At 44.9% G+C, this 7050-nt stretch overlaps 1 pseudogene; it reads right to left on the reverse strand.

Moving 5' to 3' along the window:
* Positions 1-4367: 4367 nt before the first annotated feature.
* LOC117021604 (40S ribosomal protein SA-like) lies at positions 4368-6361 on the reverse strand (annotated as a pseudogene).
* Between the last annotated feature and the right edge of the window lie 689 nt (positions 6362-7050).

Below are 7050 nucleotides of genomic sequence, written 5' to 3' on the forward strand. Positions count from 1 at the left end.
TGTGCAATAGCACTGTTCTGGAATCATCCCAAGTGAGTGATCATAGGCACGTGATTTAATCTCTTTGATACGTTCTGAAATGCAGATAATATTATAGTCATAAGAATCTCATAGAGTCTTTCTGTAATTTTATCCACTAACCGGGTTTTACTAGGTCGTCTGAGATTATGGAACTCTTCATGGCGAAAGTTTTCAATCTCACGGCCCTGCCCAGAGGTCCCACTAACATATTAAGTGGAATCAGCTTCCTGATCTCCCGTGAATAGCAAATGTTTTAACCCAACGGAAGGGGGAGGTCCCACCAGTCCCAAGAGCCTGATGGGCTGTGTGGAACTAGAACGAGGACTTCTGAAGAACTCCAGACTCCTGTGGCCTCACTGGGAGGTTTCAGGGACTCAGGAAATTGATGAATAACCAGTAAAATTTCTAACTCAAACCAGGCCACTTGGAAGAGAGTCTTGGCCATAGTAAAATTCGTAACTCAAAACATACCTGGTGTGTTTTCTCAAATGTAAAATATTTCAGAGGAAAGAGAACAACAACCACTCTTGGGACAGAGGAAGGACTAGATACTTTCCCTGACCCTTTATCTCCAGTAAGGATGGTACATTTTGGTGCGAGACTCGAAAGGACAAAACCTGTCTTGCGCTTCTCTGTTTCACATTGCTTTCATAGAAGGTCAACATGGATGTTTTACCCCATATTTCCCTGGCATCCAGGTTAAAGGAAAGCTCTACTGGGAGAGGGGTAAGTAAATGCTCCTTACTGCCATTTAGAAGTGTGGAATGGGGTGCAGGAGCCCCCAACTCGTGCTTTGTTGCAATAACGTTTTTGAGTCCTATTGCATATTTCCTTCTTTTCCCCTAGGGCTTGATCTTCCAATACTTACGTGTATCTCACTGTTTCAGTGATTTGTCAGGTCAAGTGTAATGGTGTTTTACTAAACTGGGAAGGACACTCACTACCATGCATCTATTATTGCACAGGTGTACGGGTGTGTATACATTCACACATACACACTCTAATAAAAATTAGTGCACATGCGCATTTAACACACGTGTAGCCACAGTCACAACTCCATTGACCCTCAGACACCTCTGCCTTCAGCAGCCATTTCTGCTCCCTCAGGATCTTCCGTCTCCTCCCTCTGTTAGCTGTCCATACTTCCCAGCAGGATGATTAACCGAGGACAAATAAGAGAAGGTGGCACTCAACCCTGTAAGTAATAAACATATGGAACTTACTTTGAAAAGAGGAATACCAGCAGGAAAGGTAAGTGGATTTGCAAATATTCCAGACACCAATGAAACAGCCCCAAAGGCAAAGAAACTGAGGTAGCCAACCCATGAGTATGTTCCAGGGGGGCACTGGACCAAGGTTTTAACTTGGGACATTCTGTATTTCCACAGAAACAATTCCTAGATGGAGGCTATTGATGGTCTGTTTAATGGCTGATCTATATCCACAACTCTTTCCCTGTAACTTTGTAACTAACTCCTACTCCAACTCTCAACGTGGTCCTTTGCCCTGTTTTTGCCAATGAGATGGTAATGGAAGCTTGACAAGTACCTGCAAGTTTCTGCATGCCCTCTTGCACGACTGATATTTGTACTTGCACGACAAGAATATGCTGGGCTAGCCCATGGGAGGATGGACAATACATGTAGTTGAGGCCAGTGGCCTCAGCCAAAGCCGCCCAAATCAGCTCACATCCAGCTGATCTCTCAAAAGAACATGTCAGAGAAAGGACCACACAGCCCCAATTGTTGATCGGTAGATTTGTGAGCTAAATAAATGGTTGTTTTAAGCGACCAAATTTTGAAGTGACTTGTGACGCAACACTATTTGTGACAACAGATAACCGACACAGAAATTGTGATTTAGAATTAGGGTACTGTTATAGCCAAAAACAAACAAACAAACAAATTGTGCCATTGTCTGTGATACCAAACACTGGGAAGAGTCTAAAAAACTCTTATAGAGAAAACTGTTATAGAAAGATGGAAAAATAGCAACATGGTAATGAAGGAGGAAAAAAAAAGGGTAAAATTGCCATGTGGTAATTCAGAAGATAGAAAATATACCTAATGAACTTTGGAATATGAGCAATTACATTTCCAGGCAGAATGTTGGAAGTACCTGTTGAAAGTATCAGTGGCTCTTGCTATCTGCATGTTGGTAAGTTTCTACAAGAAAAAAGAAAAGTAACTGACCAGTGGTAAACAAATTTAGAGGGACCAGGACTTCCTGGTCAGAAAATAAAATTGCTTCTCATCTCTGATCTCTCCAGTTAGCAAAGATTCTCAAAGTAAAATGCAGCCTGGGACAAGGATCCAATCAAATATTTATCTATAAGCCCTTTTATTATGATCTTTGAGAGAAATAAAGCAGAACATAGGAGACCCTCTAAAGGAGACAAAAAGGCTGGGAATCTTAGGAGCATTCCCCCGCAGCAATCTGACTTGCCCAAATAATGCTGCATATTATATCCTCTTGGTGGGTCACAATACCACTGACCTATAAAGCCTCTGAGAATTTTTATGTCTGCTTATCTTGGTTTAACTGGTGTCTCCTCCCACACGTATTTAACCAGGAAACACATTGTTAAAAAGAAACAACAGACCCAAAATGAAGTCCTCATGCTAAACCCCAGCAAGACTTAATCCCTAGATTTACAGCAGTTTTACTTTCTCCCAGGAGTAGATTTTAAACCAATCAGCTTGGAATTTCCTGGTCAGCACTAGAGAGACAATCGGCTTGATAAACCCCTTGATAAACCCCCTAAGGAAGAACATCCAGGAAGATGACCTTGCCTGAAATAATCCCCTCTTCTAACTTCCTCTTGCCACTATCCTTCTATAAAAACCTTCCATTCTGTACAACTCCTCGGAGCACCCTATTTCGTAGATGGGATGGTGCCTAGTGCATGAATTGTTCAATAAAGCCAGTTAGCTCTTGAAACATTCTCGTTTGAATTTTTATTCTTTAACAACTTTAGTCACAAAAAAATATTTAAACACATCTCGCAGCACAAGTGTTCCCTGAATCACAGTCTGAGAAACACTAGTCTAAGTTATGAAAACTCATTGGAATAATTGCATTACAATAAAGAGCTTCAGGAGACCTAGAAGTTTTCATGACGCAGACCAATAAACTGCTCGTGGTCACCACTTTCTCTGCTCCCAGTTGAGGGAAATCAAGATTCAGAGAAATTAAGGAACCCCCACAGAGAGGGAGCAGTAGAGCTGGGGTGCATACTCATATGTGCCTGACCGCACACCTGTCACCTTTTTATCTCTCTACCTGTCTGTGGGAGAATGTCACACACCATGACTAGCAGGTGTGGTGATGGCCTGGAAGTTGAGAATTGGTTTCAGCCCTTGCTTTGCCACTAAGTGATCTTGAGCAGGTCACCTCCTAAACAGAGCAGATTGGGAACACCACGCTTTATGTTCCCTCGCAGCTCAAAGAATCTGGAAAATATTTTGATGAACAGCTCCTTGGGACATAAGACTCCTCTGAGGCTTCCCCATCTGCCATCAGAAAAAAATGACCTAAAACATACTGCCTTCTCCTTAACCTGGTCGTGAACATAACAAATGCATTTCTTACTGTGTTTATTTGAAGCATTTAAGATATTCAATGTACCCTACCAGCCTGAAACTCTTCCTTGGTCCTATCTAATTTTCCAGTGAAATCTCAATGATGTATTCCAGGGAGGGCATATTAATATTCTGAGGAAATACAGTGCCTGCCCTGCAGACTAATTTTAGAATATTCATCCCTGAGGATGCTTTTCTTCTTCCTGTCCTAATTTTCTCTTAGGTTGTCAGCCTGTTGGACCACATTAAGCTGGGTGGTGACTTTCCTTTATTAAGCATTCTTTCCTGAGGGCTTGCTCTTTGGTAAGAAGGGAAGGAGGCCCAAGAAAGGGACACTTCTTAGCTCTTGGCTGCTCTGAGCTTGCCCTGGGGGAGATAAAGCCTGAGAGGACATGGAAAACGCCGGGTGAATGGCAGAGGCAAGTCGCTTTGTCAGGGTCGCTATGGTACTGCCGTGGAGTGCATCCTGGCTCTCTCTGACCATCATGCTGAGGCACAGGCAATGAGGTGGATTGGTCTCAGAATCATGTCCAAATCTCTGATCTAACGTCCGCTTTGGTGTGGCAGCACTCACAGCACCACACTAGGCTTTCAATAAAATCCTTTGTCTTAGAGGAAACGTCCACAATATATATCTGCCTCCTGTTCTCCTACAAGAAGCCACAGGGCTCCTGTGCTTCCATTGCCACCAGTCTCACAGTACCTACAAGCCTAGCTTCCCCTTCCTTCGGGCAGGGAGGGGCTCCGGGGCAGCGTGTCTCGGCCTCAGTACTGTCGACATTCTGAGCTGGATACATCTCTGTTGTGCTGCTGTCCTGTGTATCGTAGGCTGTTTAACAGCTCTACTTGCCCACGGGATGACAGTAGCACTCCCTACCCCAGGCACAACAGTCAAAAAGGACTCCAAGCATTGCCGAATATCCCCAGGGAGGCAAGCTCTCTACTGGTTGAAAACCACTGCTCTATAGTATGAGAGAAAAAAAAATCCCATTTTTTTTTTTTTTTTAGTAAAACTGGATACTATCACCACCACCACCACCACCAAGCAGTGTCCTTGATATGCTGAGCTTCCCTCCAAGCCCCTGCCCGTGTGCAGTCCGGACTTCTCACAGCTGTTCACATCAAAACCCCTTCTTGGGCAGCTGTTGTTTTCTGTTCCTTTTTCACTTTCCTCCACCCCTAGTACCTTTTGTTGTTTTACTCACCAGGTTTTACAGGTCTTTATCAGGCTTCCAATAGGAAGCCCATTCTCCAAGTTCCTCTAGCCATCATGCTTAAGCGATGTGGGACAAATTTAGCAGCAAGATTGGGGCAGACTCCAATGGCATGACACGATATTACATTCAGAAGTCGTGCTTCCCCGTGGTAGTCGGCCAGGGTGATAAACAAAGCAAGCATCCCCCAGTTCCTTCTCGCTCAGAGTGAATTCTCTGTGGACCCATCTAAGTTCAGTTCCCAAGACCTCCACCCCCACTGAGCTAGGGTCAAACTAGAGTCGGAAACAGTCTGGAGTCCCCAAAAAATAATTTATCATTTGCTTTAAATCATACCACCATCAGAGGAGAGAACCAAAATTTGAAGCTGGGTTTATCTCCTTCCAAATGCTCATGCTCTTCCCATCACTGCCACGCCAAGCACATTCCTTCAGAAAAACTAGGAGCAATGATTTGGGAACACATGACAGACATTTTCCATTTTCACCAGCCCTCCTCACACACTAGCTTGCACATGGACGTCTTTTTATGCCTCTGACACGAAATCAATAGACAGTGACACTAGATTCAATTAATAAATACATAGTGTTTATTGTGTGGCAGGTAGGTCCTCACTGGATTCTCATAACAACCTAACAGAGCAAATACTCTTTATTCCTTTTTTGTCCACTTTTTTCCATTTTCTGTTTAAGAGCCTGGAAGAGCAGCTTAAGACCACGCAGTGGTTGTTCTTACCTGCACGGTGGGAGCCGCAGCCCGGTCTGCAGTGGCGGGCTGAGTGCTCCAGTCCTCAGTAGGGCCCCTGCCCACCTTCAGATGGGTGTGTGACCTCGAGGTGAGCAGCAGTGAACTCGGGAGCCAAAGCAGTCCATTCACCCTGAAATTCCTCCTTGGTCACAGCCTTTCCAGCAGTGGCCTGCTCTTCCTTTTCAATGTCATCAGGATCTCTGTAGAAGCCAAGATCAGGCACGACCTCCCATGAGTGTTCATGGGAGATGGTGCCACGCGGAACTTCCCAGGACGGCATCCGCCACACCAGACCCACAAGCGTAGCTTCATGAGGATGGCCGCATCCCCATAGCGCAGAGGAGATTCTGTGTTACACAGAGCGAACGACGGTCGGCAGGCTAACAAGGGATGCCTCCGTGACAGGCTGGTGGTCAGCCCTGCGCTCAGGAAGCACGAGAAGTCCAGCTCCCAGAAGGCTGCCTGGATCTGCATAGCAAAGGTTCCAGGAGTAAGCGGCCAGCAATAGGAGAGGCTCCAGTGGCAGCAGCAGACTTCAGCACAGCTCACTGGCAGGTATTCCTGGAAACAGGACACTGACATCAACTGGGTTTTCAATGGCAACAATGGTGCAAGCTGCCAGCAGAAGCTTCTCCCAGGTTCTCTTCAGATTGATGATGTAGATGCCATCACTTTTCCTTTTGTAGATGTACTGTTCCATTTGGAAGTCAAGGTTAGTGCCACCTAAGTGGGTTCTTGCTAAAGAAATTTGAGGACATCTTCCTCCTTCATTTGCTGGACATCAAGGGTTCCGGACATCGTGAAAGTTTCCATTTAAATTACGATGGGAACCCATATGCCAACTGAACCTCTCTCTGGGTAACATGTAAAGTCTTCTTATTCTTATTTAAAGATAGAGTAAGAGAGGTATCTGTAACCTGACCTACATCACACAGCTAGTAAGACGCAGGACTGGACAAGCTCCAGAATGCTTTAATTACCGGCTGGTCCTTAGGAGAAAAAGGAATGAGAGAGTTGGAGATAGGAAGTGTGTGTGTGTGTGTGTGTGTGTGAGAGAGAGAGAGAGAGAGAGAGAGAGAGAGAGAGAGAGAGAGAGAGAGAGAGAGAGAGAGATTTTAAAGTATGGCTCATGCAATTATGGAAGCTGGCAAACCCAAAATTCACAGGGCAGGTCAACAGGCTAGAAATTCAGGTGATGTTGCAATCTTGAGTCTAAAAACTGCCAGGCAGTCCAGAGAGCTGGAAACTCAGGCAGAATTTCCATGTTGCAGTCTTGAGGCAAATTGCTTCCTTGGAAAAGCTGCTGTATTTGTAAGGCCTTCAACAGATTGGACAAGGCCCACCCACACTGTGGCGAGTCATCTGCTTTACTCAAGTTTACGGACCTAAATGTTCATCATCTCTAAAAAAGTACCTTCACAGCTATATCTAGACTAGTGTTTGACCCAATAACTGGGTGCCATAGATATCCAAGTTGACACTTAAAA

This window comes from Rhinolophus ferrumequinum, chromosome 4, assembly GCF_004115265.2.
Source record: "Rhinolophus ferrumequinum isolate MPI-CBG mRhiFer1 chromosome 4, mRhiFer1_v1.p, whole genome shotgun sequence".
Classification (NCBI taxonomy): Eukaryota; Metazoa; Chordata; class Mammalia; order Chiroptera; family Rhinolophidae; genus Rhinolophus; species Rhinolophus ferrumequinum.